Raw genomic sequence first — 24,452 nt, 5'->3', positions numbered from 1 at the left:
TTGAGGGTGAGGAATAGGGTTAGGGTGAGGGTTAGGCTGAGCAGTAGGTGTAGGATGAGAGTTAGGGTGAGGGTTAGGGTTAGGGTTAGGGTGAGGGTAAAGGTTAGGGTGAGGGTGAGGGTTAGGGTTAGGGTTAAGGTTAGCTTGAGGTTAAGGGTTAGGGTCAGGTTTAGGACGAGGGTAAGGGTTAGGGTTAGGGTGAGGGTTAGGGTGATGTTTAAGATTAGGGTTAGGGTTAGGATTAGGGTTAGGTTGAGGTTTAGGATGAGGGTAAGTGTTAGTTTAAGGGTGAGGGTTAGGGTGAGTTTTAGAGTTAGGGTTAGGGTTAGGTTTAGGGTGAGGGCTAGGGTGAGGGTGAGGGTTAGGGTGAGTGTGAGGGTTAGGGTGAGTTTTACCCTGAGGGTGAGGGTTAGGGTGAGGGTGAGGGTTATGGTTAGGGTAACGGTTAGGGTGAGTATTAGGGTTAATGTTAGGTTCAGGATGAGCGTCAGGGTGAGGGTTAAGGTTAGGGTTAGTTTGAGGGTTAAGTTTAGGGCTAGGGTAAGTGTTAGGGTGAGGGTGAGGGTGAGGGTTAGGGTAACAGGGTTAGGGTTAGGGTGAGGGTGAGGGTGAGGGTTAGGGTTAGGTTTAGGTTTAGGGTTAGGGTTAGGCTGAGGGTGAGGGTTAGGATGAGAGTTAGGGTTAGGGTCAGGGTGAGGATTAGGGTGAGGCTGAAGTTTAGTGTGAGGTTTAGGGTTAGGGTGAGGTTTAGGTTTAGGATTAGAGTGAGGGTTAGATTTAGGGTGATCTTTAGGGTGATGGTGAGGGCGAGGGTTAGGTTGTGGGTGAGGGTTGGCTTTAGGGTTATGTTGAGGGTTAAGGTTAGGGTTCGGGTGAGGTTGAAGGTTAGGGTTAGACTTAGGGTTAGGTTGAGGTTTAGGGTGAGGTTTAGAGTTAGGGTGAGGGTGAGGGTCAAGGTTATGTTTAGGGTGAGGGTTAGGATTAGGTTGAGAGTTACAGTAAGGGTGAGGGTGAGCATCAGGGTTAGTGTTAGCTTCTGGGTTCGAATTAAGATGTGGGTGAGGTTGAGGGTAAGGGTGTGGGTGAAGGTTAGGGTGCAGGTTAGGTTTAGGTTTAGGGTTTGAGTGAGGTGTACGGTGAGGTTTAGGTTTAGGGTTAGTGTGAGGGTAAGGGTTATGGTGAGGATAAGTTTTAGGGTGAGGGTTAGGGTAAGGTTTAGGGTAAGGTTTAGGGTGAGTTTGAGGGTGAAGAATAGGGTTAGGGTGAGTGTTAGGCTGAGCAGTAGGGTTAAGGTTAAGGTGTTAAGGTGTTAAGGTGAAGGGTAAGGTTAGGGTTAGGGTGACGGTAAGGTTTAGGGTGAGGGTGAGGGTTAGGGTTAGGGTTAGGGTTAGCTAGAGGGTAAGGGTTAGGTGGAGGGTTAGGATGAAGGTAAGGGTTAGGGTTAGGGTGATTGTTAGGGTGATGTTAAAAGTTAGGGTTAGGGTTAGGGTTAGGGTGAGGGTAAGGTTTAGGTTGAGGGTGAGGGTTAGGGTGAGATTTAGGGTTAGAGTAATGGTTAGGATAAGGGTGAGGGCTAGGGTGAGGGTGATGGTTAGGCTGAGGGTGAGGGTTAAGGTTAGGGTGAGGGTTACCATGACGGTGAGGGTTACTTTGAGGGTGAGGGTTATGGTTAGGTTGAGGGTTAGGGTGAGTATTAGGGTTAAGGTAAGGTTTAGTATGAGGTGTAGGGTTAGTGGTAAGGTTAGGTTTAGGGTGAGGCTTAGGGTTAGTGTGAGGGTTAGGTTTAGGGTTACGGTTAGGATTAGGGTAAGTGTCGGGGTGAGGTTAATTTTAGGGTGAAGATTAGGGTTAGGCTTAAGGTTAGGTTGAGGGGTAGGGTGAGGGTTAGGGTTAGGGTTAGGGTTAGGATTAGGTTTAGGGTGCTGGTTAGGGTTAGAGTGAGGGTTAGGGTTATGGTTAGGGTTAGGGTGAAGGTGAGGGTGACGGTGAAGTTTAGGTTTAGGTTCAAGTTTAGGGTTAGGTGTAGGCTGAGAGTGAGGTTGAGTATGAGGGTCAGCGTTAGGGTTAGGGTTAGGGTTAGGGTTAGGGTGAGGGCTATGTTGAGTGGGAGGGTTAGGGTGAGGGTGAGGGTTTGGGATAGATAAGGGTTAGGGTTATGGTTATGGGGAGGATTAGGTTGAGTTTGAGGGTTAGAGGGAGGGTTAGTGTTAGTGGGAGGGTTAGGGTTAGGGTTAGGGTGAGGGTTAGCTTTAGCGAGATGTTTTGGGTGAGAGTGAGGATTAGCGTGAGGGTGATGGTTTGGGTGAGGGTAAGGGTTAGGGTGAGGATGAGGGTTAGGGTTAGGGTTAGTGTGAGGGTTAGGGTTAGCGTTAGGCTTTGGGTGAGGGGTAGGTTTAGTGTTAGGGTAAGGTTTAGTGTTAGGGTAAGGGTTAGGGTGAGGGTAAGGGTTAGGGTGAGGTTTAGGGTAAGGATGAGTTTTAGGCTAAGGTTTAAGGTCAGGTTGAGGTTGAGGGTTAGGATTAGGGTGAGGGTTAGGCTGAGGGGTAGGGTTCGGGTCAGGGTTAGGGTCAGGGTGAGGGTGAGTGTGAGGGTTTCAGTTAAGTAAGGGTTAGGTTTAGGGTTAGCCAGAGGATTAGCTTGAGGGTGAGGATTAGGGTGAGGGTGAGGGTGAGGGTTAAGTTTAGGGTTAGGGTTAGGGTTAGGGTGAGGGTTAGGGTTAGGTTTAGGGTTAGGGTGAGGGTTAGGGTTAGGGTTAGGGTTAGGTTTAGGAATAGGTTGAGGGTTAGCGTGAGGGGTAGCGTTAGGTTGAGGGTGTGAGTTAGGGTTAGGGTTAGGGTTAGGGTGAGGGATAGGGTCAGGTAAGGGTTAGGGTGAGGGTTAGAGTCAGGGTTAGAGTTAGGGATAGGGTGAGGATTAGAGTTAGGGTTAGGGTGAGGGTGAGGGTTAGGCTGAGTGGTAGAATTATGGTTAGGGTGAGGGTTAGGTTCAGTGTGAGGTTTAGGGTTAGTGTTAGGGTAAGGGTAAGTGTTCGGTTGAGGGTTAGGGTGAGGGTGAGTTTTTGGGTTAGCATTAGGGATAGGGTGAGGTGTAGGATTAGGGTTAGGGTTAGTGTGAGTGTTAGGCTCAGGGGTAGGGTTAGGGTTAGCCTGAGGTTGAAGTTTAGTGTGAGGGTTAGGGGTAGGGTTCGATTTTGTGTTAGGGTGAGGGGTAGGTTTAGTGTAAGGGTTATGGTTAGGCTTAGGGTTAGGGTGAGGTTAAGGGTTCGGGTGAGGGTTAGGGTGAGGGTGAGTGTTAGCGTTATTATTAGGGTTATGGTGAGGGTTAGGTTGAGGGTTATGGTTAAGATTAGTTTTAGGTTGAGGGTGAGGGTGAGGGTTAGGGTTTTTAGGGTGAGCGTTAGGGTTAGGGTGAGGGGTAGGGGTAGGGTTAGTGTTATGGTGAGGGTGAGTGTGAGGTTGAGGGTTAGGGTGAGGGTGAGGGTGAGGGTTAGGGTTAGGATTAAAGTGAGGGTTAGGCTTAGGCTGAGGGTGAGGTTGATGTTGAGGGTTGGGTTTAGGGTTAGGTTGAGGGTTAGGGTTAGTGTGAGGGTAAGGGTAAGGGTGAGGGTAAGTTTTAGGGTGAGGATTAGGGTTAGGGTGAGGGATAGGTTTAGTGTGAGGTTTAGGGTTAGGGTTAGGGTGAGGGTGAAGATTAGGGTTGGATTAGGGAGAGGTTTAGTTTTAGGGTTAAGGTTCGTGTGAGGGTTATGGTTAGGGTTTGAGTGAGGTTTAGGATTAGGGTTAGGGGTAGGGTTATTGTTATCTTTAGAGTTATGTGAGGGATAGTGTTAGGGTTAGGTTTAGGGTGAGCATGAGGGTGAGGGTTAGGGTTAGGATTAGGATTAGGGTTAGGGTTAGGCTGAGGGTAAGGTTGAGGGTGGGGGTTAGTGTTAAGGTTAGGCTTAGGGTTAAGGTTAGGGTGATGATTAGCTTCAGTGTGAGGGTTAGGGTTAGGGTTAGAGTAAAGGTTAGGGTGTGGGTAAGTGTTAGGGTTAGGGCTGGTGTGAGTTTTAGGTTTAGGTTTAGGGATAGGGAGAGGGTGAGGGTTAGGGTTAGGGTGAGGTTTAGGGTTAGTGTGAGGGTTAGGGTTCGGGTTAACATTATTGTTAGGGTGAGGACTAGGTTTAGGGTTAGGCATGGCGTGAGTTTTAGGTTTAGGGTTAGGGTTAGGGTGAGGGTGAGGGTGAGGGTTAGGGTGATTTTTAGGGTTAGGGTGAGGGTGATGGTGGGGGTGAGGGCTAGGGTTGTTGTTGGTGTAAGGCTGAGGTTGAGGGTGAGGCAGAGCGTTAGGTTAAGTATTGGGGTGAGGGTGAGGGTTAGGTTTAGGGTTAGGGTGAGGCATAGGGTGAGGGTTAGGGTGACGGTGAGGGTTAGGGATAGGGTTAGAGTTAGGGTGAGGGTTTGGGTTAGGTTTAGGGTTAGGGTAAGGGTTAGGGTGAAATTTAGAGTTAGGGTTAGGTTTAGGGTTAGCATTAGTGTAAAGGTTAGGGTTAGGGTTAGGGTCAGGGTTAGGGTGAGGATAAGGTCTAGGGTGAGGTTTAGGGTGAGGGTGAGCTATAGGGTTAGCCTTAGTGTTAGGGTGAGGGTTAGGGTGAGGGTTAGGTTTAGGTTTAGGTTTCAGGTGAGAATGAGGGTTAGGGTAAAATGTAGGGTTAGGGATAGGATTAGGGTGAGGGTTAGGTTTGGGTTAGGTTTAGAGTTACGGTGAAGTTGAGGGTGAGGTTTAGGGTTAGGATTAGGGTTAGGGTTAGGGTTAGACTGAGGGTGCTGGTGAGGGTTAGACTAAGCATTAGTGTTAGGGTTAGGGTGAGGATTATGGTGAGGGTGAAGTTTAGGGTGAGTGTTAGGGTTAGGGTGAGGTTTAGGTTTAGGATTAAGGTTAGAATTAGGGTGAGGGTGAAGTTTAGGTTTAGGATTAGGGTTAGGGTTTGGGTTAGGTTGAGGGTGAGGTTTAGGGTTTGGGTTAGTGTTAGGGTGAGTGTTAGGGTTAGGATTAGGGTTAGGGTGAGGAGTATGGTTAGGGTTAGGGTGAGGATGAGGGTGAGATTGAGGGTTAGTGCTAGTGTTCTGGTGGGGGTTAGGGTTAGGGTTAGGTTTAGGTTGAGGGTTAGGTTGAGGGATAGGGTGGGGGTTAGGGTTAGGGTGAGGGTGAGGGTTAGGATTAGTGTGAGGGTTAAGGTTAGGGTTAAGGTTAGGGTTTCGGTGAGGTTAAGTTTTAGGGTGAGGTTTAGGATGAGGGTGAGGTTTAGGGTGATGGTTACATTGAGGGTGAGTGATAGGGTCAGTGTGAGGTTTAGTGTAATTGTTAGGGTGAGGGTTAGGGTTAGGGTGAGGCTGAGATTTAGGGTTAGGGTTAGAGAGAGGGTTAGGGTGAGGGTGAGGGTTGGTTTTAGGGTTAGGGTTATGAGGAGAGTTCGGGTGAGGCTTAGGTTTAGGGTTAGGTTTAGGGTGAGGCTGAGGGTGAGGTTTAGTGTTAGGGTTTGTGTTAAGCTGAGGGTAAGGGTGAGAGAGAGATTCAGGGTTATGCTTAGGGTGAGGGTGAGGTTTAGGGTTAGACTTAAGGTTAGGCTTAGGGTGAGGTTAAAGGTTAGGTTTTGGGTTAGGGTGAGGGTGAGGGTGAGGGATAGGGTTAGGGTGAGGATGAGAGTTAAGGTGAGTGTTAGGTTTAGGGTGATTCTGATGGTGAGGTTGAGGGTTAGGGTTAGGGTTAGGGTGAGGGTAGGATTAGGTTGAGTGTTAGGGTTAGGGTTAGGGTTAGGGTGAATTTTAGGGTTACGGTTAGGTTTACGGTGAGGGTTAGGCTTAGGGTGAGGTTGAGGGTGAGGGTGAAGTTTATGTTTAGGGTGAGGTTTAGGGTTATGTTCAGGGTTAGGGTGATGGTAAGTGTTAGGGTGACGGTGAGAGTAGGGTTAGGGTTAGGGTGAGGGTGAGGGTGAGGTTGAGTGTTAGGTTTAGGGTTAGGGTGAGGGTTAGTGTGAGGTTGAGTGTTAGGGTTATGGTTAGGATGAGGGTGAGGGTTAGGGTTAGGGTTAGGGTTACGGTTTGCGTTAGGCTTAGGAAGAGGGTGAGGGTGAGGTGAGGGTTAGTTGTACGGTGAGGGTTAGGGTTAGGGTTACGGTGAGGGTTTTGTTTAGGTTGATGTTTCGGGTCAGGGTGAGGGTTTGGTTGAGGGTGAGTTTTATGGTGAGGTTGAGGGTTATGTTTAGGGTGATGTTTAGGGTGATGGTGGGGGTTAGGGTGAGCGTGAGGTTTAGGATTATGGTTAGAGATCGGGTGAGTGTTTGGGTTAGGTTTAGGGATAGGGTGAGTGTTAGGTGGAAAATTTTGGGTTAGTGTGAGAATGAGGGTTAGAGTAAAGTTTAGGGTTAGGGATAGGATTAGGGTGAGGGTTAGGGTTGGTTAAGGTTAGTGTTAGGGTGAAGGTGAGGGTGAGGGTTAGGGTTAGGATTAGGGTTAGGTTTAGGGTGAGGGTTAGGTGAGGGTAAGTGTTAGAGGGAGGGTTAGCGTGAGTGGGAGTGTGAGGTTAGGGTTAGAGTGAGGGTTAGGCTGAGGGTAAAGTTTAGGGTGAGGATTAGTGTGAGAGCGAGGGTTAGGTTTTGAATTAGGGTGAAGGGTTGGATGAGGGTTAGTGTTAGGGTTATGGTGAGGGTGAGGATTCTGGTGAGGGTGAGGGTTAGTGTGTGGGTGAGGGTTAGGGTGAGGGTGGGGGTTAGTGTTAGGGTGAGGGTTAGGGTTAGGGTGAGGTTTAGGGTTTGTGTCAGGGTTAGTGTTAGGGTTAATGTTAGTGTTAGGGTGCGGGTAAGGTTTAGGGTTCGGGTTCGTTTGAGGTTGAGGTTTAGGGTAAGGGGTAGGATTAGGGTTAGTTATTGGGTGAGGTTGAGGTTTAGGGTTAGGTTGAGAGTTAGGCTGAGTGTTACGGTTAGGATTAGGGTTAATGTGAAGGTGAGGATGAGGGTTTTGGTAAGCTAAGTTTTAGGGTTAGAGTTATGGTTACGATTATGGTGAGGGTGAGATTTAGGGTTAGGGTTAGGGTGAGGGTTAGGTTTAGGTTGATATATACAGTGAGGGTGAGGGTTTGGGTGAGAGTTAGGGTTAGGGTGAGTGTTATGGTGATGGTGAGGCTTAGGGTGAGTGTGCGTGTTAGGGTTACAGTTAGGGTTAGTGTGAGGGTTAGGGTTAGGGTTAGGGATAGGGTGAGGTTTAGGGTGAGGGTTTGTGTTTAGGTTAATGTGAGGGTTAGGGTTAGTGTGAGGGTTAGGGTTAGAGTAAGTATTAGGGTGAGGTTTAGGGTGATAGTTAGGTTTAGGGCTAGTTTAAGGGTTAGGGAGAGGGTGAGGGTTAGGGTTAGGGTTATGTTGAGGTTTAGGGTGAGGGTTAGGGTTAGGGTTAGGTTTAGGGTGTGGGTTAGGTTGAGGTTTAGGGTTAATGTCAGTGTTAGTGTTAGGGTGTGGTTAGGGTGACGGTGAGGGTTAGGGTTAGGGTTAGGTTTAGGCTTAGGTTTAGGTTGAGGGTTAGGTGAGGGTAAGGGTTAGAGTGAGGGTTAGTGTGAGTGTGAGTGTGAGGGTTAGGGTTAGGGTTAGAGTGAAAGTTAGGGTTAGGGTTAAGGTTAGGGTGAGGGTGAGGGTAATGGTTATGGTGAGGGTTATGATGAGGGTGTGGGTGAGTGTTAGAGCAAGTGTGAGGGTGAGGTTGAGGTGAGGGTAGTGCTTATGGTGAGGGTTAGGGTGAGGTTGTGGGTGAGTGTTAGGGTTAGGGTGAGGGTTATGGTAAGCGTTAGCATTAGGCTTAGGTTTAGGGTGAGGGTTAGGGTTAGGGTTAGTTTCACGGTCAGGGTGAGTTTAAGTTTTAGTGTGAGGTTTAGGGTTAGTGTTCGGTTGAGGGGTTTGGTGAGGGTTTAGGATTAGGGTTAAGGTTAGGGTGAGGGTTAGGGTTTGTGTGAGGGTTAGGGTTTGGATTAATGTTAGGGTTAGGGTGCGGGTAAGGGTTAGGGTTCGGGTTCTTGTGAGGTTGAGGTTTAGGGTAAGAGGTAGGTTTTTTGTTGGTTATTGGGTTAGGTTGAGGTTGAGGGTTAGGTTGAGGGTTAGGCTGAGGGTTGGGGTAAGGTTTAGGGTTAATATGAAGATGAGTATGAGGGTTAGGTTTAGGGTGAGGGTTAGGCTTAGGTTGATGTATAGGGTGAGGGTGAGGGTTTGTGTGAGAGTTAGGGTTAGGGTGAGTGTTAGGGTGATGGTGAGGGTTAGGGTGAGTGTGCGTGTTACGGTTACAGTTAGGGTTAGGGTGCGGTTAGGGTTAGGTTTAGGGATAGTGTGATAGTTAGGGTGAGGTTTTGGGTTTTAAGGTGAGGGTTAGGGTTAGTGTGAGGGTTAGGGTTAGGGTTAGGTTGAGGTCAAGGTTTAGGATGAGGGTTAGTGTAAGGGTGAGGGTTAGGGTTAGAGTAAGTATTAGGGTGAGGTTTAGGGTGAGGGTTATGTTTAGGTTTATGTTAAGGGTGAGGGTGAGTGTGAGGGTTAGGGTTAGGGTTATGGTGAGGATTAGGGTGAGGCTTATGGTTAGGGTTAGGTTTAGGGTGAGGGTTAGGTTGAGGGTTAGGGTTAATGTCAGTTTTAGGGTTAGGGTGAGGTTTAGGGTGACGGTGACGGTTAGGGTTAGGCTTACTTTAGGGTGAGGGTTAGGTGAGGGTAAGGGTTAGAGTGAGGGTTAGGGTGAGTGTGAGTGTGAGGGTTAGGAATAGGGTTAGGGTGAGAGTTAGGGTTAGGGTTAGGGTTAGGGTGAGGGTGAGGCTGATGGTTATGGTGAGGGTTAGGGTGAGGGTGTGGATGAGTGTTAGGGTTAGGCTGAGGGTTAGGGTAAGGGTTAGGGTTAGGCTTAGGTTTAGGGTGAGTGTTAAGTGAGGGTAAGTGTTAGACTGATGGTTAGGGTTAGGATTAGGGTTAGGGTTAGGGTTAGGCTGAGTGGGAGGGTGAAGTTTAGGGTTAGGGTTAGGTTTAGGGGGAGATTTAGGGTGAGGGTTAGGGATAGGGTGAGGATTAGGGTTAGGGTTAGGTTTAGGGTGAGGGTTAGGGTTAATGTCAGTTTTAGGGTTAGGGTGAGGTTTAGGGTGACGGTGACGGTTAGGGTTAGGCTTACTTTAGGGTGAGGGTTAGGTGAGGGTAAGGGTTAGAGTGAGGGTTAGGGTGAGTGTGAGTGTGAGGGTTAGGGTTAGGGTTAGGGTGAGAGTTAGGGTTAGGGTTAGGGTTAGGGTGAGGGTGGGGCTGATGGTTATGGTGAGGGTTAGGGTGAGGGTGTGGGTGAGTGTTAGGGTTAGGCTGAGGGTTAGGGTAAGGGTTAGGGTTAGGCTAAGGTTTAGGGTGAGTGTTAAGTGAGGTTAAGTGTTAGACTGACGGTTAGGGTTAGGATTAGGTTTAGGGTTAGGTTTAGGCTGAGTGGGAGGGTGAAGTTTAGGGTTAGGGTTAGGTTTAGGGGGAGATTTAGGGTGAGGGTTAGGGATAGGGTGAGGATTAGGGTTAGGGTTATGGTCAGGGTGAGGGTTAGGCTGAGGGTTAGGATTAGGTTTAGGGTGAGGGATAGGTTTATTGTGAGTGGTAGGGTGAGGGTTAGGGTTAATGTTAGGGTGAGGGTTAGGGTTAGGATGAGGGTTAGGGTTAACATTAGGGTTAGGATGAGGTTTAAGGTGAGGGTAAGGGTTAGGGTTCGGGTTAGGGTGAGGGTGAGCGTGTGGATTAGGGTTAGGATTAGGGTTAGTGTTAGGGTGAGGGTGAGGGTAATGATTAGGGTGAGGGTTAGGGTGAGGGTGATGGTTAGTGTTAGGGTGAAGGTGACGGTTAGGTTGAAGGTTAGGTTTAGGATTAGGTTTAGTGTGAGGGTTAGGTTGAGGGTTAGGGTTAATGTTAGGGTTAGAGTTAGGTTGAGGGTTAGGGTGATGGTCAGGGTTACACTTAGTGTTAGGGTTAGGGTTAGGGTGTGGGTTAGGGTTAGGATTAGGTTTAGGGTGAGGGTTAGGTTGAGGGTTAGGGTTAATGTCAGTGTTAGGGTTAGGGTTAGGGTTAGGGTGACGATTAGGGTGAGGGTGATTTTTAGGTTGAGGGTTGGGGTTAGGATTAGGTTTAGGGTGAGGGTTAGGTTGAGGGTTAGGTTTAATGTTAGGGTTAGAGTTAGGTTGAGGGTTAGGGTGATGGTCAGGGTTACACTTACTGTTAGGTTTAGGGTTAGGGTGAGGGTTAGGGTTAGGTTTATGGTGACGTTTAGGGTGAGGGTTAGGGTTAGGATTAGGTTTAGGGTGAGGTTTAGGTTGAGGGTTAGGGTTAATGTCAGTGTTAGTGTTAGGGTGAGTGTTAGGGTGACGGTGAGGGTTAGGGTTAGTGTTAGGCTTAGGTTTACGGTGAGGGTTAGGTGAGGGTAAGGTTAGAGTGAGGGTTAGGGTGAGTGTGAGTGTGAGGGTTAGGGTTAGTTTTAGGGTGAGAGTTAGGGTTAGGGTTAGGGTTAGGGTGATGGTGAGGCTAATGGTTATGGTGAGGGTTAGGGTTGAGGGTGTGAGTGAGTGTTAGGGTTAGGGTGGGGGTGAGGGTGAGGGTGAGGGTAATGGTTATGGTGAGGGTGTGGGTGAGTGTTAGGGTTACGGTGAGGTTTAGGGTAAGTGTTAGCGTTAGGCTTAGGTTTAGGGTGAGTGTTACGTGAGGGTAAGGTTTACTCTGAGGGTTAGGTTGAGGTGAGTGTGAGGGTGACATTTAGGGTTAGCATTAGGGTTAAGATGAGGGTTAGGCTGAGGGTAAGGGTTAGGGTTAGGGTTATGATTAGGTTTAGGGTGAGGGTTAGGTTGAGGGTTAGGGTTAATGTTAGGGTTAGAGTTAGGTTGAGGGTTAGGGTGACGGTCAGGGTTCCACTTAGTGTTAGTGTTAGGGTTAGGGTGAAGAGTTGGGTGAGGGTTAGGGTTAGGGCTAGGGTGAGGCTTATGGTTAGGGTGAGGCTTAGGGTGAGTGTTAGGGTAACGTTTATTGTGAGGGTTAGGGTGAGGGTTAGATTTAGGGTTATTGTGAGGGTTAGGCTTATTATTAGGGTTAGGGTTATGGTGGTTGTTAGGTTTAGTGTGAGTGTTAGGGTTAGAGTTATTTTTAGGGTTAGGGTCAGGGTTAGGGTTAGTGTGAGGGTTAGGGTAAGGGTTAGGGTAAGGGTTAGGATGAGGGTTAGGGTGAGGGTAAGATTTAGGGTGAGGTTTAGGGTGAGGGTGAAGGTTAGCGTTAGGTTTAGGGTGAGGTGTACAGTGAGGGTTAGGTTTAGGTTTAATGTTAGGGTGATGGTTAGGATTTGTGTTAGGGTTAGGGTTAGGTTAAGGGTTAGGGTTAGTGTGAGTGTTACGGTTAGGGTTAATGTTAGGGTTAGGGTGAGTGTAACGTTTAGGGTGAGGTTTCGGGTGAAGATGAGGTTTAGTGTAAGGGTTGGGGTTAGGGTTAGGAATAGGGTGAGGGTGAGGTTTAGGGTTAGGTTGAGGTTAGGCTGAGGGGTAGGGTTAGGTTTATGGTGAGAATTACTGTGAGGGTTTCGGTTCGGTAATGGTTAAGGTTTGGGTTAGCGTGAGGATTAGGGTGAGGGTGATGTTTAGGGTGAGGGATTAGGTTTAGGGTTAGGGTTAATGTTATGGTGAGGGTTAGGGTGATGGTGAGGATTAGGCTCAGGGTTAGGGTTAGGATTCTGGTGAAGGGTTTGGTGAGGGTTAGGGTTAGGGTTAAATTTAGGGTGAGGCTTAGGGTTAGGGTAAGTTTTAGAGTGAGGGTCAGGTTGAGGTTTTGGGTTATTGTTAGGGTGAGTATTATGGTTAGGATTAAAGTTAGGGCGAAGTTTAACGTGAGGGTCAGGTTTAGGGTGAGGATTAGGGTGAGGCTGAGGGTTAGGGTGAGTTTTAGGGTTAAGGTGAGGGTTAGGTTTAGGTTTAGGGTGAGGGTTAGGGTTAGGTTGATGTATAGGGTGAGGATGAGGGTTTGCATGAGATTGAGGATTCTGGTGAGGGTGAGGGTTAGTGTGTGGGTGAGGCTTAGGGTTAGGGTGAGTGTTAGGGTGACAGTGAGGGTTTGGGTGAGGGTGAGTGTTAGGGTTACATTTAGGGTTAGGTTGAGGGTTAGGTTTAGGGTTAGGGATCGGGTGAGGGTTATGGTTTGGGGTTGGGTTAGGGTTAGGGTGAGGGTTAGGGTTAGGGTTACGTTTAGGGTGAGGTTAAAGGTTAGCATAAGAGTTAGGGTGAGTGTGATTGTTAGGGTTAGCGTTTGGGTTAGGGTGAGGGTTAGGGTGTGGGGTTGGGTTAGGTTTAGTGAGAGGGTTAGGTTTAGGGTGGGTTTAAGGGGTAGGGTGAGGGTTAGTGTTAGCGTTAGGGTTAGGTTGAGGGTTAGGTTTAGGGTTAGGTTAAGGGTTAGGTGAGGTTGGGGGTTAGAGTTAGGGTTAGGGTTAGGGTTAGGGTTAGGGTTAGGGTTAGGGTGAGTTTGTGTGTAATGGAGAGGGTGAGGTTTAGGGTGAGGATGAGGGTTAGGGTTAGGTTTAAGGTGAGGTTGATTGTTAGTGTGAGGGTTAGAATGAGCGTGAGGTTTAGGGTTAGGGTTAGGGTTAGGTTGAGGGTGAGGCTTAGGTTTAGAGTTTAGGTTAAAGTTAGGCTGAGGGTTAGTGTGAGGGTAAGGTTTAGGGTGAGGGTTAAGGTGAGGGTGTGGGTTAGGGTTAGGTTTAAGGTGTGGGGTTGGTTGAGGTTTAGTGTTAGGGTTATGGTGAGGGTTAGGGTTAGTGTTAGGGTTAGGGTTAGGGTGAGGGTTAGGATTAGTGCGAGGTTTAGGGTTAGGTTTATTGTTAGGGTTATGGTGAGAGTAAGGGTTAGCGTTGGGGTGAGTGTTAGGGTTATTGTTGGGGTTAGGGTTAGGGTTCGATTTAGGGTTAGGTTGAGGGTAAGGGTTAGGGTGAGGTTTAGAATGAGGGTGAGGGTTAGGGTTATGGTTAGGTTTAAGGTGAGGGTTAATCTTAGGTTGAGGGTTAGGCTGAGGGGTAGGGTTAGGGTGAATGTGAGGATTGCTTTTAGTGTGAGTTTTAGGGTTAGGGTTAATATTAGGGTTACTGTGAGGGTAAGGGTTAGGGTTAGGGTGAGGGTTAAGGTTAGTGTGAGGGTTAGGGTTAGGGTGGGGTTTGTGTGAGGGTGAGGGTTAGGATGTTGGTGATGGTTAGGGTTAGGGTGAGTGTTAGGGTGACGGTGAGGGTTAGTGTGAGGTTGAATGTTAGGGTTACGGTTAGCGATAGTGTGAGGGTAAGTGTTAGGTTTAGGCATAGGGTGAAGGTTAGGGTGAGTGATTGGGTTAGGTTTAGGGTTAGGTTTAAGGTGTGGGTGAGGGTTATGGTTAGGGTTAGTGTTAGGATGAGGGTAAGGGTTATGGTTAGGGTGATGATTTGGTTGAGGGTTAGGGTTAGGTTTAGGTTTAGTTTGAGGTTTAGGGTTAATGTTATGATTAGGGTTAGGGTGATGGTCAGGGTTAGGCTTAGTGTTAGGGTTAGCGTTAGGGGGATGTTTGGGTGAGAGTTAGCTTTAGCGTGAGGGTGAGACTTAGAGTTAGGCTTAGGGTTTGGGTTAGGGTGAGGGTTAGGATGATGGTAAGTTTTGGGGTGAGATTTAGCGTGAATGTGAGGGTTAGGGTTAGGAATAGGGTGAGGGGTTGGGTGAGGGTTAGTGTTAGGGTTATGGTGAGGGTTAGGGTTAGTGCTCGGTTTAGGGTTAGGGTGAGGGTAAGGAATAGGATGAGGTTTAGGGTGAGGGTTAGCATGAAAGTTAGGGTTAGATTTAGGGTGAGGTTGAGGGTTATTGTTTGCATTAGGATTAATGTTAGGGTTAGGATAAGGCTTAGGGTGAAGTTGAGGGTGAGGGTGAGGTTTAGGTTTAGGTTTAATGTTAGTGTGAGGGTTAGGGTTAAGGTTATGTTTAGGGCGAGGTTGAGGATTAGTATGAAGGTCAGTGTGACTGTAAGTGTGAGGGTTTGGGTGAGGGTGAGGGTGAGGGTGAGGGTTCGGGTTAGCATGTAGGTGAGGGTTATGGTTAGGGTGAGTGTTAGGCTGACTGTGAAGGTTAGGGTGAGTGTGAATGTTAGGGTTACGTTTAGGGTTAGGGTTAGGGTGAGGGTTAGGGTTTTGGGTTGGGTTAGGGTTAGTGTGAGGGTTAGGGTTATTTTGAGGGTTAGGGTTAGGGTTAGGGTTAGGGTTAGGGTGAGGTTAAGGGTTAGGTTGAGTGTTAGGGTGAGGGTGAGGGTTAGGGTTATGGTTAGGATGAGGGTTAGGTTGAGGGTTAGCTTTAGCATTCGGTTAAGGGTTAGGGTGAGGGTGAGGTTTAGGTTTAGGGTTAGTGTGAGGGTTAGGTTTAGGGTTAGGATTAGGGTTAGGGTGAAGTTGAGGGTAATGGTTAGTGTTAGTGTTAGGGTGAGGGCGAGTGTGAGAGTTAGGATTAGTGTTAGGATAAGGGTGAGCTTGTGCTAGAGTTTTAGGGAGAGGGTGAGGAGTAGGGTTTGGATTAGGGTCAGGTTAGGTTAGGTTGACAGTGAGGATCAGGTTTAGGGGTCAGCTTAGGTTTAGGTTGAGGTTTAGGTGAGTTTAAGGTTTAGGGTGAGGGTTAGGGTTAGTGCGAGGTTGAGGGTTAGGGTTAGGATTAGGGTTAGTGTTACGGTTAGGCTGAGGGTGAGTGTGAGGGTTAGGGTTAGTGTTAGGTTTAGGGTGAGTGTGTGCAAGAGGTTGAAAGATAGGGTCAGGATTAGGGTTAGGGTTGGGATCAGTGTGAGCTTTAGGCTGAGGGGTAGGGCTAGGGTAAGGGTGAAGGATAATTTTATTGTGAGGGTGACGGTTAGGGTTAAGGCTAGGTTGAGATTTAGGGTTAGGTTGACGCTATGGGTTAGGGTTAGGGTTAGGGTGAGGGTTAGGGTGAATGTGACTGTGAGGGTTAGGTTTAGAATTAGTGTTAGGTTTAGTGGTAGGCATAGGGTGATGGTAAGGGTGAGGGTGAGGGTTAGGGTTAGGGTTAGGGTGAGGGATAGGTTTAGGATTAGGGTGAGGGTTATGGTTAAGGTCAGGGTGAGGGTGAGTGTTAGGTTTAGGATTAGTGTGAGGGTTAGGTTTAGGCTTAGGGTGAGGGTGTGTGTGAGGGTGACGGTGAGGGTTATGGTGAGGGTTAGGTTGTGGGTGAGGGCTAGGTTGAGGGTTAGGTTGACAGTGAGAGTTAGGGTGAGTGTGAGGATTAGGGTTAGGTTTAGGGTGAAGGTTAGGGTTAGGGTTTGGGTTAGGGTTACTTTGAGTGTGAGGGTTAGGTTTAGAGTTAGGTGAGGGTTCGGGTTAGGGTGAGGGTTAGGATTAGTGTTAGGGTTAGGTTGAGGGTGTGTGTTAGGGTTAGGGTTAGGGTTAGTGTGAGGGTGATGGTGAGGGTTAGGTTTAAGATTAGTGTTAGGGTTAGGTTTAGGCTTAGGGTGAGTGTGAGTGTGAGGGAGAGGGTTGCCTTTAGGGTGAGGGTTAGGTTTCAGGTTTAGGGTGAGGGTTAGGGTTAATGTTAGGGTTAAGGTTAGGGTGAGGTTTAGGTTGATGGGTAGGCTTAGAGTCAGGTTAAGGGATAGGTTTAGTTTGAGGGTTAGGGTTAGCATTAGGTTTAGGATGAGGGTTAGCGTGAGGTAACGGGTTAGGGATAGAGTTATTGTGAGGGTGAGGGTGCGGGTTAGGTTTAAGGTAACGGAGAGGGTTAGGGTAAGGGTGAGGCTAAGGTTTAGGGTTGGGGGTAGGGTGAGGGTGAGGGTGAGAGTGAAGTTGAGTTTTAGGGTGAGTCTTAGGGTGAGGGTTAGGGTTAGTATAAGGGTTAGGGTAAGGGTTAGGGTTAGGCTGAGGGTGAGGGTGAGGGTTAGGTTTAGGGTTACATTTAGGGTGAGCGTGAGTGTGAGGGTTAGGTATAGCATGAGGGTTAGGGTTAGGGTTAGACTTAGGGTGAGTGTTAGGGTTAGGGTTAGAATGAGTGTTAGGGTTACGTTGATGTTTAGGGTTAGGGTGAGGGGTTGGGTGAAGGTGAGTTTTCGGTGAGAGTGATGATTAGCGTGTGGGTGAGGTTTAGGATTAGGGTGTTAGGGTGAGGCTGAGGGTTAGGGTGAGGGTGAGTGTTAGGGTTCCGGTTAGGATTAGTGTGAGGTTTAGGGTTAGGTTTAGGGTGAGGGTTAGGGTGCTGGGTTGGGTTAGGGTTAGGGTTAGTGTGAGGGTTAGGGTCAGTTTTAGGGTTAGTGTTAGGGCTAGGGTGAGGTTAAGGATTAGGGTGAGGGTTAGGGTGAAGGTGAGGGTTAGGTTTAGCGTTAGGGTTAGAGTGAGGGTTAATGTGAGGATTAGGTTTAGATTTAGATTAAGGGTTAGGGTGAGGGTGAGGTTAAGTGTTAAGATGAGGGTTAGTGTGAAGGTTAGGGTGAGGGTTAGGGTTAGGGTTAGTGTAAGGGCTAGGGTTAGGTTTAGGGTGAGCTTGAGGGTGAGGGTTAGGAATAGGAATAGGGTTAGTTTTAGGTTTAGGCTGAGGGTGAGGGTGAGGGTGAAGATGAGGGTTAGTTTTAGGGTTTGGGTTAGGGTTAGGCTTATGATTAGTGTTAGGGTTAGAGTTAGGGTGAGGGTTAGGGTTTGTGTGAGGGTTAGGGTTAGTTTTAATGTTATGCTTAGGGCGAGGGTGAGGGTTAGTGTTTGGGTTCGGGTGAGGCTGAGGTTTAGGGTAAGGGTTAGGGTTAGGGTTAGTTATAGGGCGAGAGTGAGGTTAAAGGTTAGGTTGTGGGTTAGGCTGAGGGATAGGGTTAGGGTTATTGTGAGGGTGGGGGTGAGGGTTTCGGTTAGGTAAGGGTTAGGGATAGGGTTAGGGTGAGGATTAGGGTGAGGGTGAGATTTCGGGTTAGGTTGATGTATAGGGTGAGGGTGAGGGTTTGGGTGAGGTTTAGGGTTAGGGTGAGTGTTAGGGTGAAAGTGAGGGTTAGGGTGAATGTGAGTCTTAGGGTTACGGTTAGGATTAAGGTGAGGGTTAGGGTAAGGGATAGGGTAAGGTTTAGGGTGAGGGGTTGGGTTAGGGTTAAGGTGAGGGTTAGAATTAGTGTGAGGGTTAGGGTTAGGTTAAGGTTAGGGTGAGGTTAAGTTTTAGGGTGAGGTTTAGGTTGAGGGTGAGGTTATGGTTAGCGTAAGGGTTAGGGTGAGGTTTAAGGTGATGGTTAGGTTTAGGGTTAGGTTAAGGTTTACGATGAGGGTGAGGGTTAGGGTTAACGTTAGGGTTAGGGTGAGGTTGAGGGTTAGGTTTAGAATTAGTGTTAGGTTTAGAAGTAGGCTTAGTGTGATGATAAGGGTGAGGGTGAGGGTTAGGATTAGGGTGAGGTTTAGCGTTAGGGTGAGGGATAGTGTTAGGATTAGGGTGAGGGTTAGGGTTAGTTTTAGGGTGAGGGTGAGGTTTAGGTTTAGGATTAGTGTGAGCATTAGGTTTAGGCTTAGGGTGAGGGTGAGGGTGAGGGTTAGGGTTAGGGTGATTTTTCGGGTTAGGGTTAGGGTGAGGTTTAAGTTTAGGGTGATGTTTAGGTTGAGGGTGAGTTTTAGGGTGAGGATGAGGGTTCGGGTCAGGGTGAGGGTTAGGTTGAGGGTGAGGATTAGGGTTAGGGAGAGGATTGGGTTGACAGTGAGAGTTAGGGTGAGGGTGAGGATTAGGGTTAGGTTTAGGGTGAGGGTTATGGTTAGGGTTTAGGTTAGGTTTATTTGAGGGTTAGTATTAGGTTTAGGGTTAGGTGGGGGTTAGTGTTAGGGTTAGGGTGAGGGTGATGGTGAGGGTTTGGTTTAGGATTAGTATTAGGGTTAGGGTTAGGCTTATGGTGAGTGTGAGGGTGAGGGTGAGGGTAAGGTTTATAGTAAGGGTTAGGTTTCGTGTTAGGGTGAGTGCTAGGGTGAGTGTTAGGGTTAGTGTTAGGGTGAGGGTTAGTGTGAGGATTAGGGTTAATGTTAGGGTTAGGGTTAGGGTGAGGGTTCGGTTGAGGGTGAGGATTAGGAATAGAGTGAGTGTTAGCGTGAGGATTAGGGTTAGGGTTAGGGTTGGGGTTAGGGTGAGGGTTAGGTTTGAGGATAAGTGCTACGGTTAGGCTAAAAGGTGAGGGTGAGGGTTAGGGTTAGGGTTATGGTTAGGGTTATGGGGAGGGTCAGGGTTAGGTTTAGGGTTAGGGTGAGGTCTAGGGTGAGGGTGATGGTGAGGGTTAGGGTTAGGGACAGGGTGAGGATAAGGGTTAGCATTAGGGTTAGTGTGAGGGTTAAGTTGACTGGTAGACTTAGGGTTAGGGTGAGAGATAGGTTTACTGTGACGCTTAGGTTTAGCATTAGGTTTAGGATGAGGTTTAGGTTTAGGGTTAGGGTTAGGGTTAGAGTTAGGGTGAGGGTGAAGGTGAGGGTCAGGGTTAAGGTAATGGTGAGGGTTAGGGTTAGGGTGAAGCTAAGGGTTAGGGTTGGGGGTAGGGTGATGGTGACAGTGAGGGTGAGTTTTAGGGTCAGTCTGAGGGTGAGCGTTAGGGTTAGTATTAGGGTTAGGGTCAGGCTTACAGTTAGGCTGAGTGTGAGGTGAGGGTTAGGGTTAGGGTTAGATTTAGAGTGAGCATGAGGGTGAGGGTTAGGGTTAGGATTAGGGTTAGGATTAGGGTTCAGCTTAGGTTGAGGGTGAGCGTTAGGGTTAGAGTGAGGTTTAGGGTTACGTTGATATTAAGGGTGATGGTGAGGGTTAGGGTGAGGGTGAGTTTTCCGTGAGGTTTAGGGTTAGGGTGTGGGTGAAGTTTAGGATTAGGGTGAGTGTTATGGTGACGGTGAGTGTTAAGGTGGGGGTGAGTATTAGGGTTAAGGTTAGGGTTAGTATGAGGTTTACGGTTAGGGTTAGGGATAGAGTGAGGGTTAGGGTGCTGGGTTGGGTTAGGGTTAGGGTGAGGGTTAGGATTAGTGTGAGGGTTAGGGTTAGTTGTAGGGTTAGCGTTAGGGCTAGGGTGAGGTTAAGGGTTAGGGTGAGGGTTAGGGTGAGGGTGAGGGTTAGGGTTAGCGTTAGAGTTAGAGTGAGGGTTAGAGTGAGGGTTAGGTTTAGGGATAAATTAAGGGTTAGGGTGAGGGTGAGGTTTAGGGTTAGGGTTAGTGTGAGAGTTATTTTGAGAGTTAGGGTGAGGGTTAGGTTTAGGGTTAGGTTTACGGTGAGGGTTAGGTTGAGGGTTACGGTTAGTGTTAGGGTGAGAGTTAGAGTGAAGGTGAGGGTTAGGCTTAGGGTTAAGGTTAGGTTACGTGTGAGGGGTTGTGTGAAGGTGAGGATTAGGTTTAGGGTGAGGGGTTGGGTGAGGGTTAGGGTTAGGTTTATGGTGAGGGTTAGGGTTAGTGTAATTGTAAGGGTTAGTGTGAGGGTTAGGATTAGTGTGTGGGTTAGTGTTAGGGTTAATGTTAGGGTTAGGTTGAGTGTAAGTGTTATTGTTAGGTTGAGGGTTAGGTTTAGTGTGAGCGTTAGGTTTAGGGTTAGGGTTAGGGTTTGGGTGAGGTTAATGGTTAGGGTGAGGGTTATGATGAGAGTGAGGGTTAGGTTTAGGGTTAGGGTTAGGTTTAGGGTGAGGATTACGGTTAGGTTGAGGCTTAGGCTGAGGGGTAGGTTTAGGGTGAGAGTGAGGGTTTGGGTGAGGGTGACGGTTCGGTTGCAGGTATAGGGGTAGGGTTTGGTTGAGGGATAGGTTTAGGTTGAGTGTTAGAGTGACGCTGAGGTTTACGGTGAGCGTTAGGTTTAGGGTTAGGGATAGGGTGAAGGTTAGGGTGAGGGACTGAGTTAGGGTTAGGGTGAGGGTTAGGTTTAGCGTGAGGTTGAGGGTTAGGGTTAGTGTTAGGGTGACCTTTAGCATTAGGGTTAGGTTTAGGGTGAGGGTGAGGGTAATGATTAGGGTGAGGGTGAGGGTGAGGTTGAAGGTTAGGGTTAGGGTGAGGGTTAGGTTGAGGGTTAGGGTGAAGGTTAGGGTTAGGGTTAGGTTTAGGGTGAGGGTTAAGTTGAGGTTTAGGTTTGGTGTTAGGGTGAGGGTTAGAGTGACCGTGAGGGTTAGGCTTAGGGTTAAGGTTAGAGTACGGTTGAGGGTTTGTGTGAGGGTTAGGATTAGGTTTAGGGTGAGTTGTTGGGAGAGGGTTAGGGTTAGGGTTATGGTGAGGGTTAGGGTTAGTGTTAGTGTTAGGGTTAGGTTTAATGTTAGGGTTGGGGTGAGGGTAAGGGTTAGGGTTAGGTTGAGGGTTAGGTTTAGTGTGAGCGTTATGGTTAGGGTTCGGGTTAGGGTTAGGGTGAGGTTAATGGTTAGGTTGAGGTTAGGATGATGGTGAGGGTTAGGTTTAGGGTTAGGGTTAGGTTTAGTGTGAGGGTTAGGTGTAGGTTGTGGTTTAGGCTGAGGGGTAGCTTTAGGGTGAGGGTGAGGGTTTGAGTCAGGGTGAGGGTTCAGGTGAGGGTAAGGGTTAGGGTTTGTTTGAGGGTTAGGTTAGGGTGAGTGTTAGGGTGTTGGTGAAAGTTAGGGTGAGGGTTAGGTTTAGAGTTATGGTTAGGGTGAAGGTTAGTGTGAGGTTTTGGGTTAGGGTTAGGGTGAGGGTTAGGTTTGGTGTGAGGTTAAGGTTTAGTGTGAGGGTTAAGGTGAAGGTAAGGGTTAGGGTTAGCATTAGGGTTAGGATATGGGTGCGGGTTATATTTAGGGTTAGCATTAGGGTTAGGATATGGGTGAGGGTTATATTTAGGGTGAGGGTTAAGGTGATCGTGAGGGTTAGGGTTAGGGTTAAGGTTAGGGTGCGGGTAAGAGTTAGGGTGATGTTTAGGTTTAGGGTGAGGTTTAGGGTAAGCATTAGGGTTAGGATGACGGTTAGGGTGAAGTTAGGTTTAGGGGTAGGTTAAGGTTTAGGGAGAGGGTAAGTGTTAGCGTTAGGCTGAGGGTGAGGTTTAGGGTTGGGTTTAGGATATGGGTGAGGGTTATGTTTAGGGTGAGGGTTAAGATGATGGTGAGGGTTAGGGTTAGGGTTAGGGTGAGGGTAAGAGTTAGGGTGATGGTTAGGGTTAGGGTGAGGTTTAGGGTTAGCATTAGGGTTAGGATAAGTGTTAGGGTGATTGTGAGGGTGAGGTCTAGGGTTAGGATTAGGGTTAGGGTGAGGTTTAGGCTGAGGGTGAGGGTGAGATTTAGGGTTAGGGTTAGGATTAGCATGAGGGTGAGGGTTAGGTTTAGGATTAGTGTTAGCTTTAGGGGTATGCTCAGGGTGAGGGTAAGTGTGAGGGTGAGGTTTAGGGTTAGAGTGAGGTTTAGGGTTAGGGTGAGTGATAGGGTTAGGGTTAGGGTTAGGGTGAGGGTTAGGTTGAGGATTAAGGTTAGGGTGAGGGATAGTTTAGGATTAGTGCTGGGTTACGGTTAGGCTTAGGGTGAGGGTGAGTGTGAGTGTGAGGGTTAGGTTTAGGGTGAGTTTTTGGGTTAGGGTTAGGGTGAGGGTTAGGGTTAGGGTGCTTTTGAGGTTGAGGGTGAGGTTTAGGGTGTGTGTGAGGGTTAGGGCTAGGATGAGGGTTAGGTTGACAGTGAGGGTTAGGGTGAGGTGAGGCTTATAGTTAGGGTTAGGGTGAGGGTTAGGGTGAGGTTTAGGTTTAGGGTTAGGGTAAGTGTTAGGGTGAGGGTTAGGTTTAGGATGAGAGTTAGGTTGAGGATTAGTGTTATGGTTAGGTTGAGGGTTAGGTGGGGCAGGGTTAGGTGTAGGGTGAGGGATAAGGTTAGTGTGAGGGTTAGGGTTAAGTTAGGTTTAGGGTGAAGGCCTGGGTGAGGGTGCGGTTTGGGGTTAGGGTTAGGTATAGGGTGAGGATTAGGGTTAGGTTTAGGGTTATGGTGAGTTTTACGCTGATGGGTAGGGTTAGGGATAGGCTGTGGGATAGGTTTAATGTGATGTTAAGGGTTAGGGTGAGGGTTAGGGTTAATATTAGGGTTAGGGTAAGGGTTAGGGTGAATATTAGGGTTATGGTGAAGTTTAGGGCTAGCATTCGGTTTAAGATGAGGGTTAGTGTGAGGCTAAGTGTTAGTATTAGGGTTAGGCTGAGGGTTAGGGTGAGGGTAAGTGTTAGGGTGAGGGTTCGTGTGAGGGTGAGAGTTAGGTTTAGGATTAGGGTTATGGGTAGGGTTAGGGTTAAATTTATGGTTAGTGAGAGAGTTAAGGTAAGGGTTTTGGTTAGTGTTAGAGTTAGGGTTAAGGTGAGGGTTAGGGTGAGGGTGAGGGTTAGGGTTAGGGTTAGGGTTATTGTTAGGGTGAGGGTTAGGGTTAAGTTTAGGTTTAGGGTGAGGGTTAGGTTGAGGGTGAAGGTGAGGGTTAGGGTTAGGGATAGGGTGAGGATTAGGGTTAGGTTTCGGGTTAGGGTGAGGGTTAGGCTGAGGGTTACGGTTAGGGTTAGGCTGAAGGATTTGTTTAGTGTCAGGGCTAGGGTTAGATTTAGGGTTAATATTAGGGTGAGAGTAAGTGTTAGGGTGAGGGTTAGGGTTAGGGTGAAGCTTAGGGTTAGCATTCGAATTAGGATGAGGGTTAGGGTGAGGGTTAGGGTTAGTGTTAGAATGAGGGTGAGGGTTAGGGTTAATGTTAGTGTAAGGGTTACGGTTAGGTTGAGGCTAAGGTTTGGGGTTAGGGTTAGAGTGAGGGTGAGGGTGAGGATGAGGTTTAGGGTGAGTCTGAGGGTGAGGGTTAGGGTTAGGTTTAGGGTTTTAGGATTAGGGTGAGGCTTAGGGTGAGGCTGAGGTTTGGGTTCGGGTTAGGTTTAGGGTGAGTGTGAGGGTGAGGGTTAGGGTTAGGATTAGGGTTAGGATTAGGGTTAGGCTGAGGGTGAGGGTGAGGGTGAGGATGAAGGTTAAGTTAACGGTTAGTTTTAGGGTTAGGGTTAGTTTGAGGGTGAGGGTTAGGTTTTGGATTAGTGTAGGGGTTAGGGTTAGGCTTAAGTTTAGGGTGAGGGTGAGGGTGAGGGTGAGCATTAAGGATAGGTTTAGGGTTAGGGAGACGGTGAGGCTGAGGGTAAGGGTTATGTTTAGGGTGAGTGTTAGGTTTGGGTGAGGGATCGGGTAAGGGTTTGGGTTATGGTTCGCTGAGGGTGAGGGTGAGGTTTAGTTTTAGGGTTAGGGTTAGGTTTTTAGTGAGGGTGAGGTTTAGCTTTAGGATTAGTATTAGTGTTAGTTTTATGCTTATGGTGAGGTTGAGGGTGAGGGTTAGGGTTAGGGTGAAGTTTAGAGTTAGGGTGAGGGTTAGGTTTTGGATTAGTGTTAGGGTTAGGTTTAGGCTTAAGTTTAGGGTGAGGGTGAGGGTGAGTATTAAGGATAGGTTTTGGGTTAGGGAGACGGTGAGGCTGAGGGTTAGGGTTATGTTTAGGGTGAGGGTTAGGTTTGGGTGAGGGATCGGGTAAGGGTTAGGGTTACGGTTTGCTGAGGGGGTGAGGTTTAGTTTTAGGGTTAGGGTTAGGTTTTTAGTGAGGGTGAGGTTTAGCTTTAGGATTAGTATTAGCGTTAGTTTTATGCTTATGGTGAGGGTGAGGGTGAGGGTTAGGGTTAGGGTGAATTTTAGAGTTAGGGTGAGGGTTAGGTTGAAGGTGAGGGTGAGGGTGACGGTGTGGGTGAGGGTTAGGTTTAGGGTTAGGGTGAGGGTTAGTGTGACGGTGAGGGTTATGGTGAGGGTGAGGTTTAGGGATAGGGTTAGGGTGAGGGTTAGATTTAGGGTTAGGGTTAGGTTTAGGGTGAGGGTGAGGTTGAGGATTTATGTTAGTGTTTGTGTTATTGTGAGGGTGAGGGTTAGGTTTAGGATTAGTGTTAGTGTTAGGGTTAGGCTTAGGGTGAGATAGAGGGTGAGGGTGAGGTTTAGGTTTAGGGTGAGGGTTAGGGTTAGGGTTAGGATGAGGGTTAGCTTTAGGGTGATGGTGAGGGTTCCGGTGAGGCTGAGGGTTAGGGTGTGTGTGAGGGTTAGGTTTAGTGTGAGGTTTAGGGTGTCAGTGATGTTTAGGTTGAGGGTGAGGGTTAGGGTTAGGGTTAGGGTTACGGTGAGGTTTAAGTTTACGGTTAGGATTAGGGTTAGGGTTAGGGTGAGGATTAGGTTTAGGGTTAGGGTTAGGATTAGTGTGAGGTTTAGGATTAGGGTAAGGGTTAGGGTAAAGGAAAGGTTGAGGGTGAGGTTTAGGTTTACTTTGAGGGTTAGGGCTAGTGTTAAGGTTAGGGTGAGGGTTACGGTGATGGTTAGGATTAGGGATAGGTTGAGGTTGAGGGTTAGGGTTAAGTTTAGTTTGAGGGTTAGGGTTAGGGTGAGGGTTAGGCTTAGGTTTAGGGATAGGGTTAGTTTAGGGTGAGGGTGAGATTGAGGATTAGGTATAGGATTAGGATTAGGGTTAGGGTTAGGCTGAGGATGAAAGTG

Source organism: Dipodomys merriami, unplaced genomic scaffold (assembly GCF_024711535.1).
Source record: "Dipodomys merriami isolate MVZ:Mamm:240054 unplaced genomic scaffold, mDipMer1.0.p SCAF_208, whole genome shotgun sequence".
NCBI lineage: Eukaryota > Metazoa > Chordata > Mammalia > Rodentia > Heteromyidae > Dipodomys > Dipodomys merriami.
Note: the sequence above shows the minus strand (reverse complement) of the source record.